This window comes from Prenolepis imparis, unplaced genomic scaffold, assembly GCF_030444845.1.
Source record: "Prenolepis imparis isolate NDT839.2.m4 unplaced genomic scaffold, iyPreImpa1.0 SCAF_52, whole genome shotgun sequence".
In the NCBI taxonomy this organism is placed as follows: Eukaryota; Metazoa; Arthropoda; class Insecta; order Hymenoptera; family Formicidae; genus Prenolepis; species Prenolepis imparis.
In genome coordinates this window covers 21,530-31,385 of record NW_028141210.1, presented here as the reverse complement: position 1 = coordinate 31,385, position 9,856 = coordinate 21,530, and positions in this window count along the sequence as shown.

The following is a 9,856-nucleotide window of genomic DNA, read 5'->3' as shown; positions in this document are numbered from 1 at the left end:
GAAGATATGGTAAATAGAAACATGGAAGTTATGGTAATTAGAAACATATTCTCGCTACTTTTATTCACGCGAGATAAGATAGGTTAAGCACTAAACACATGTGTATCGGACAAAATATTTTGAAGTGATGATATGACGATATGTAAGTTTTTTTTGTAAAACACGAATTACGAGAAAAGTAAATGTGACTACAAGAAAATGAAAATTGCTACTCATCTTGACATTCTATTAAGCAACAAACGCAAAATCACATATATGTTCATATATTAATTCCGGATGACATGATAATTTTTTCAGCACTTTATGACTTTAATTAAACTTTATTGATCACACACACACACACACACACAATTCTCTTTAAGATTTATTATTATTTTATTATTTATATATTATTATTATTCTATGTAAGGTTGCAACTTAATTTTTCACTGGTACATGTTTTTCACAACTGGCGCCCTATTTTATCTTTTTTTTTTAAACATTCAAAGAAATAAATATTCAGTACGTACTATTAATTTGCGCTTCTTTAATTCATATTATGTATGAAAAAAGTCATATTTTTAGCAATTTATGATTTAATAAAATAAATGCATTACATTATATTGAAACTTGCATACGCACAAAAAATTTTCAAATTCCATTTTTTTAAAAACATGTAAAAAATTTTATATTTCTAATTTTACATTTGCATAATGAATCACTTCCATTTTACTTGTACCACTTGTTTTTACATACTCTGCATATGTATAATTAATATTTTTTACCTAATTTTTTTTTGACATATTTATATTACATAAAAAATAAAGAAATGTACACACATGTCTATTTCTAAAATGTTTAAAAAATCAAATGAATAAAAAAATGTAAATCTTGAAAATAATTTTATTAAAAGGTTTGTTTTAAAAAATTTTAAAGAAATTAATCAAACTATTTTCAAACAATTACTATTTTATAGAGCCTCGCTTTGTGATTTTATTATAACTAAAACAAGATTATATCTTTCCACTGTGTATTTTGGTAACAAAACCAATAGGATGACCATCTATTGGATGAGGCACTCCTACTGCAGCTTCCATCAGTGCTGGGTTATTAAGACACCTTCAATTTTTCCAGGTGAAATTTGATATGTCCTCTGTACTTTATGATATTTTTTTTTATTCTATCGATAATAAAAAGTTCCCCGTCATTGTCAAAATAACTAATGTTACCTGCATGCAGCCATCCTAAAAAAATTCGAATTTTCTTTTATGGTATATTTTCTCCCTAAAAATTGATTTCTTTGAAAAAAAATTAATTTGCCAAATACAAATTTTTTACAACTGGCGCTAACAATAAGTTGTAAAAAACGCCAGTTGTAAAAAAACTGTATTACTGCAAAAAATTGTTTTACACAATATAATGTCATTTTAATCTGCACAGATCAGTGTTAAAAAATGTTCAAAAATTTAATGCTCTCAACCTGAACAATATATTAATCAAATTTAGAGCGTCAATTAAAAAAAAGATTTCTTATTTTTATTTTTTTTTCTTAATTTATAATATTTATTATATGAATAAATTTCTAATTTTAAATACAATTATTGTGTAGGAAATTAAAATAACTGTGTTGCGGAGTAACGTTATGAAAGAATAACACGTGAACTCAAGACTTGAAGAAGAAATATTAATCATATATTAATCGTATATTTTGAACAAGGAATAGATAATGATATAAAATAGTTAAAGAAGCGAGATGACAAAAGCACAAGATGATAGTCAATTGCTACGCCTACGGAAAAGCCTACTTCAGCGTATGCGACATTCCAGCAGCCACGAGAAAAGCAACTCAAGGAAGTAGAAATAGCAAATCGGAAGTATTCGGCGATCATCAACACCGGCACCGATTTAAGCTTGATGTGTAAAGTACGTAAAGATAGGCGCGCCGTAGCTCTACGAAAAGACTAAATTCGATGGGCTAGGGGCAAATAATAATTGTACCATGGGATCATTCGAGACGGATATGATTGTAGATAGCGGGATTTATAGAATAAAATTCCATGTAATAGACGACTCGTTACTCGTTAATGAAACATTGCGTATTAATTGGTGCAGATTTTCTCAAACAGACAATGCCAACGTTCCCGAAATATTAAAAATCGATATTGATAATAACAAGATAATGCGATAGACCTATCAAATGTCATGGACGATAACGGGCGTAAGGAAATTGAAGGACTTGTGCATAATTACCGGTCATACAAAACGCGAGAAGTAGAGATAAGCTTGAGACTCATTTTACATGATAAAATTCCTATTTTTCAAAGACCTCGAAGATTATCTCAGTCGGAGAAACAGGAGGTTGAACGACAAATAAAGTCCTGGCTAGAAGACGGAATAATTCGCCCGTCTAATTCTGAATATACGAGTTCAATCGTGCTAGTACCGAAAAAGAATGGCAAAACTAGAATTTGCGTGGACTTCCGAAAACTAAATCAAAAAATTATCAAAGATCGGTATCCTTTGCCACTAATTGAAGATCAATTAGATCGACTGCAGGAAGCTTTTCACAGCACTTGATTTAAAAAACGGATTTTTCCATGTCAATGTCGTAGAAGAAAGACGAAAGTATACCTCTTTTGTGACTCCTACAGGACAATACGAATTTAGGAAAATCCGTTTGGATTATGTAATTCGCCGTCCGTTTTTCAAAAGTATATTAATGCTGTTTTTAAAGACCTAATTGCCAAAAACATAGTACTTACATATATGGATGATTTAACTATTCCATCGCAGAATATTAAAGAAGACTTGAAAAATCTAAATCTCGTTATCAAAATCGCAGAGCAGGCCGGTCTTAACATAAATTGAGCTAAATGTAAATTTTTGCAAACACGAATAGAATATCTTGGGCGTATTATTGAAGGTAATACTGTTAGGCCGTCGGAAAATAAAGTCAAGGCCGTTATGAAGTTTGCGGAGCCAAAATGTGTCCGCGGTCAGAGTTTTCTCGGTCTCATGGGTTATTTTTAAAAATTTATCTCGCAATATCCTCAAATTGCAAGATCACTATCGAATTTACTTTGAATAAATGTAAAATTCGCGTTTGATGACGAAAAAAAAGCGCGTTTCATAGGTTAATAAATATTTTGAGTAGTAGTCCCGTCTTGCGATTATATAAACAAGTAGCAGAGACAGAATTACATACAGACGCGTCTAACAATAAGTATGGCTACGGAGCTATTCTGTTGCAAAAAGATTTCGAGAGTAATGTGTTTCATCCAATATATTATGCGAGCGGAATAAAACGTCATCCGCCGAAAAGAAATATTCTAGCTATGAATTAGAAGTATTAGCAATAGTGAAAGTACTGAGAAAATTCCGTGTCTATTTACTCGGAATCTCTTTTAAAATTGTAACCGACTGTTAAGTGTTTACGATGACTATGAACAAAAAAGATCTGTGTGTGCGTGTAGCTAGATGGAACTTGAGAAATATGTTTATTGCAACTTGAGAAATATGTTTATAAAATTTAGCATCGTCCAGTCAAGAATATGTTGCATGTGGACGCATTGAGTAGAAATCCATTATCCGAAACATTGTTGAACGAAGAGAATAATGACGGACTTGTGGCTAAGCTCAGAAAATGAAGATCCAGAAATTCGAAGTGTGATTAAGAGTGTGGAGCGTGAAGAATGTAGGTACTGAATATTTGATAAGGAACAAATTACTGCATAAAGATATAAATGACGATATTCTACTAGTAATTCCGAAAGCAATGCAAACTCAAATTATTCGTCAAGCGCATGAGAGTGGTCATTTCAATATAAACAAAACAGAGGCGATTTTGCGTAGCAACTATTGGTTCTCTGGTATGCGTGAGAAGGTTGAGAGAGTCGTAAAAAACTGTATAAATTGTATCGTAGCCGAGCAAAAGCAGGGAAAGTGTAGCAGGTTTTCTTGGGTAATAAAAATAGCAGTGAATGAAAAACTTGCTTTAATTGGTAAAAAGAAACGGACAGACAGAAAGCGCACGTAAACGTGGTTTTAATTATAAACATAAATGGGAGCCACAGACATTTATATATAAACTAGACTGCTAACTCCCTTAATTTCGCTTATGTAAAATGACCGCAGAAAGTATGTATGACAATATCTCATTCTGCGCAGAAAAATGGTTCTTTCTGCGCATGTACATATAGTATACGTAACGTGTACTATAGACACATGCATACACACATACGGAATCCAGCCTATATATATGTCATTACATAGTTACTTACAAGAAGTCGAGTCCCATGTACATAAGGAGTTAGCAGTCTAGTGATATATGGGTGATTCTACAAAAATAGGAATTTTTTTCGGCTCCTGTATTTTTATATTTTAATTAACATTAAATTGAATTTTATTTTGAATTAAAATGAAGACAATACTAGAATACATATAGACATATAATAAAAAAGAGGTAAAGTAATGTTTTTATTTTCAAAACTTATCTTATAATTAAGAAATTCTCGGTTCCCTGGTGTGTCACACACACACAAACCCAGAATTTAAATTATAATACATTGTCACAAAATAATTTTAGAATTATATAAAATTTTTATGAGTGATAACTAATTTACATTAGTCATTGATATCAACAACTGTATTATTTATGTTTTCTAATTTTATTTTATTAATAAACAACGTTATTAAACTTTGTCCCAAGATTTAATTCTCAGTCCCCTGACATTAAAATTATTTGCATTGTAAAATCATATATGGTCTCAGCAAAATAGCTATTCGTACCGAATGAATGAGTTTGAAGTAAAGTTAATGTACGTCAGTCATTTTTGTTTATTTTGGTTTTTATTCATTTTGTTACGTCCAGACTCAAGGAAGGAAGAGTCGAAAGGAAGGACGTAACTACTTAAATCGAACAACGCCAGGTAGTGCGTTTTGTTCGAGCCGAACGAACGTGTTTAGGCCCCAAATAGGTCAACGACCGCGAGGGTCGCTCTTACGCTATTTAAAGGGCGTTCGCTCGGTGGTCCCTTTTCGGCAAGAGAATTTAATCTCTTTTGCGCGGGATGGGACCTTAGTGCGATCTCTGGACGGAGGAAATGAGAGCGGGTTAATCAATTAATTAAACGCGAGTTCATAATAAAATTAAGTTTTATTTATATAAATAAAAACGGTGAAGAGACGGATACATAAGTAACAATTAACTCGCGCGCGAGATTTAATCTATAAAAAGGTGTGTGTGTGTGTGTGTGTGTGTGTGTGTTTCGCGGGTGTTACATAAGTACGGAGGTCGTCAATCGGGACATAAAGGGGGGAGAGTTTATTGTCTAAATATATTATGGTCCCGATTGGTTATTACAATAATTTTTCACTTTAATAGGTAACAAATAGTAATAATGTATACATGTGTGTGCGTGTGTGCGTATGTGTCATGGGAGTTCCCGAATCTGGATGGTGGAGGGAGGATAGGATCTTAATAAGACTTGCGCTGGGATGGCCAAGGGATATCTACGCTCAGGAACATACCAAAGGATAATCTCTTCAGGATTTACGTCGATTAGATATTGACGCAGGGCCTCATGTTCTACTGGCCCCGGACCGATTGTAAAGGTTCCTTCCGGGACTTCTCTTATCCCCGGGAATTGATTAATTAACCAAGCTCTGAATTGATCGTAGGTGAGCTCGGCGTGCGATTCTAGTTCTTCCGAACCGTCGTCGCTGAGATTTATCGTCTCAAAATCTTCCGGTAGTTCCCGGTTTTCGGAGGGCGTTGGGGAAGAGAGAGGTGAGTCCCCAAGGGTAATAATGGAGGGAACCGGGGACGGAGATCGAGATGAATCTGGGCGTGCGGGAGACAGGAGAGGTGGAGGAGAAAGGTTCCGCTGAGATTCGGCAGGTGATTCAGGTGAATCAGCGAGAAGGAAGGGAGGAGTTCGCTCCTGTTCGGTGGGTTCGAAGGGAGAGGGAGAGGGAATTTGCGGGGTTCCTGCGTATTCAGGGGATGAAATCGGAGAGTAATGAGATAGGTAGCGGATAGGTGTATTACAATTTTTTTCTTTGGCGTAACTATTAATAGTGTTAATGTGTTCTCTAGTTAATATTTCGAGTTTTTCGCGGAGTAATTTATGGTCGTCGGTTGTAGAAAATAAGTCCGCCGTAGCCCGAGCCAACTCTCGCCTTAGACGACGATTGCGACGATTTCGGGACCGCTTTATGACCCGTTGGGAATGGCGCGTAGTCTCCACTAACAACAGCGATATATGAGAGCTGTTCTTCGAGAAAGAGTCCTTGAATTCAATATTTATTTAAGAAGTGAAATTTTAATATTTATTCCGAAGAAATTTGCATCTTTGCAATTTTGTTTAGGGTGAGGGAACTTTGCGAGGGCTCTCACTGCAGTTATGCAGGAAACCCGACGGATACTAGGGAAGGTCGCGGCTTGCGCTGCAGCTATACAGGAAACCGTGAAACCAGGGCTCGCACTGCAATTATGCAGGAAACCGTGAAACCAGGGCTCGCACTGCAATTATGCAGGAAACCGTGAAACCAGGGCTTGCACTGTAATCATGCAGGAAACCGTGAAACCAGGGCTCGCGCTGCAATTATGCAGGAAGCCTTCAGCGGGGGAAGGAAGGGTTCAGGAATAATTAATACGAACTTTTCGAATATTAGGTAACAGCTTTGAATAAAAGAAATTAATTTATTCAAGAACTCTTTTTAGTAGAGTGAGATTGTATATGCATATAAGGGGACTTACTACTTATGGCGTGCGTCGATAAAATGTTCGGTTCAAGATCGGCCCGTTGTAGGATCAGTGGGCCTCTAGGTCTGGCTGGTATATCCAATTGTTGTTATGCCGGAAGTTCACAGAGTTTCTCACTGAGTGTTCACGCTGATTTCACACTGAGAATTCGCACTGAGAATTCTTTCGCGCACTAAGAGTTGCGGTGAAAACGCAAGGAAACTGTGGATGTTCGACGAAGAACGATAAGTGACGCTCCGCAGAGAAGTTCGCGTTTATATCCCGGTTTTTGATTCACGCCCTCCGTTCCGCCTTTTGACAAAATCCTGCGAATAGAAGTTCATAATCGCGTTTTTAATATTTTTACTTTCCCTTTCTATGGGGAGCGTTGCAAGGATCGACGAATCAAAAGTTTAGTGCAGGCGTCTGCGAATCGGAGCTCGCTTTCCCAAAAACGGGGATGTCTCGAGATTTCGATATCGGCGGCGGTGTTTGTTGTTAGTTTTTCCTATATCGCGATATTTGTCGTTTGTTAGTGCCGCTTTTATCGGCGGGTTCTCGCTTTATTGCCCTCACGTGCGGCTTAGAGCTTGTTTGCTGAGAGGCGATGCGTGTGGCATATTTTTAATCTTTATATTTTTCGTCGCTTTCTCGCGAGAATACCCGCAGGTGTGCTATCTTATTTTGCACACTTTCGTTTTCATTATTTGTTTTTCCCTAATTTTACTAGGGAAGGATTTGCTTTCGGCGCGTTCTCGCCGTCGTTGTGTTTTCCCGATTTACAATGTTTGTCGGTTTCTCGCGAGAGTTTCCGCTGCGGTGCCGCTTCGCTTGGCACGTTTAATTTTATCAATTCGTTGTTCTAGTTTTCCCCTCAAAGGTGGGCTCGCTTTCGGCCCGCTCTCGCCGTCTTTATGTTTTGCCGATATGTGATTTTAACTTATTATTCGCGAGGGTGTCGGCAAGAATCCGCTTTCGGCATCTTTCCGCCTGGTCTCTTTTATTTACCGATTTTGTAATATTTATCGGTCGCTCACGATATCTGCAGCTGTCCGTTTCGCTGGGCACGTTTTCGTTTTATTATATACGTGCCGCTTAGATTATTATTATCTTTTTTCTTCCTTTTTTATTTACTTAACAACAAACTTCGCCTTGGTCGTGGGAAAGAAAAGAATCGTGAAGTCCGCCGGACGTAACAATTTCATTTCGCGTGATTTGATATGATGAATACATGTTGGGTCAGTCAACTTCTCAGTCCCCTGGTAAGTGTTATGTTAAAAGTTTATTGTTTTTATATTAACTTTCATTTAATGTAAATTATGTATAAGTTTAACTTTTAAGTTTTCCTCAACTATTTAAACCTCTATATATAATTCAAACAAGATATTTTTTATTTCTAAACCTCAAAATTCTCAGTCCCCTGGTTTTCAGTCCCTATTCTCAGTTTCTTGGAAAACAATATAACAGGAGATTAAGCACTAACCAGGGGATTGATAAATGTATATTAAAATAAATGTATCTTTGTATTTAAAGAGCGTTTCGCATTGTTTCTTGAAAGTTATTGGCAGTTATTTTATTATTTTACTTACTTATTCAATATTGTCCTATGGAAGAAATTTTATAATTGCAACTGTAGATTTTTTTTTTTTTTTTTTTTGTAAAAAAAATACCAGTTTTTAGTTTCAATATAAAATTTTAAATACTTATTCGTTAATTTTTTTATTTAAATCTTAATTCTTTGGAAATCTTCCAAGTCTCCTGACCATGTTTTGAAAAAATGCTCATAAAATCTTAAATACATATTTTATTGACTGGCCGCTTTTATAACTATAATAATAAAAAAATAACTATAATAATAATAAAAAAATATCTAGTTTCACATCATATGCCAGTTATAATCCATTAAAAATATATTTAAAAATGTGGACAAAAATAATGTCAAATAATTCCTATTTTTGTAGAATCACCCATATAGATGTCTGGGAGCGCATGCTCAATACATAAGTTACTAGGGATGGCGCTTTATATAGTATTAACTAGAAGCGCCATATATGAATTTATTTGAGTTACAAGTTAGATTCTGACAGAAAGCAGGAGGGGTTTTATGAAGATGGCTATTAAAGAAGACCTCAAAATTCGCGAGTTAATTGAAAATGAGTCGATCGAAATGTTCGAAGAAGAGCGGGATGAAATCCGATAGAAGGCGAAGGAGAAAATATGCAAGATACAAGCGGATAATTGTAAGAGTTATAGTAAGAGGCGTAAGAGAGCCACCGAATATCGTATAGGGGATCTTGTACCGATTAAGAGGACACAGCTGGGACCAGAGCAGAAGCATCTTCCGAAATTTCTCGCCCCTTATCGAGTCATACGTCAGACCGCTATATGAGAAGGTGGGAAATCACGAAGGTCCGCAGAGAACATCATCAACGTCTGCAGATAATATGAAGCTCTGGTCGCTCAACAGTCAGAAAGGTTCTGATGACGAATAAAACCATCTGAGGACATATCGTGTAGGGGACCTTGTAACAATTAAGAGGACACAGCTGGGACCAGAGCAGAAGCTTCTTCCGAAATTTCTCGCCCCTTATCGAGTCATACCTCAGACCGCTATATGATTGAGAAGGTGGGAGATCACGAAGGTCCGCAGAGAACATCAACGTCTGCAGATAATATGAAGCTCTGGTCGCTCAACAGTCAGAAAGGTTCTGATGACGAATAAAACCATCTGAGGACAGATGTTAAACCAGGATGGCCGAGTGCAGAATCGGAAAATCTTTTATTTTTAGGATCTCCTTTTGGATTTTATTTTATGGTGACAGTTTCCACATCTAGATTTTATTTTATGTAAAGTAGCGTTTCTTTTGTTTTTGCGTAACTGCTGGCCCCCATCTGGAAGCCAAGCGGATCCGAATCGGTTCCTTTGACAATGATGTGGTCAGGGGGAAAATCTTTCTTTCAAGAAGAATAGGTAGTCAGTCAGAAAATAAGCGAGAGAATAATGAACAAGATGATCGACTCGAGCACTCGTCATTGTAACCGTGCCTCATTCCAATCTCTTGTCTTACTTAGTATAATTTTGTTTTTTAAATACACCATTATTTTATCATACTATTGCTTGTATGTATATCC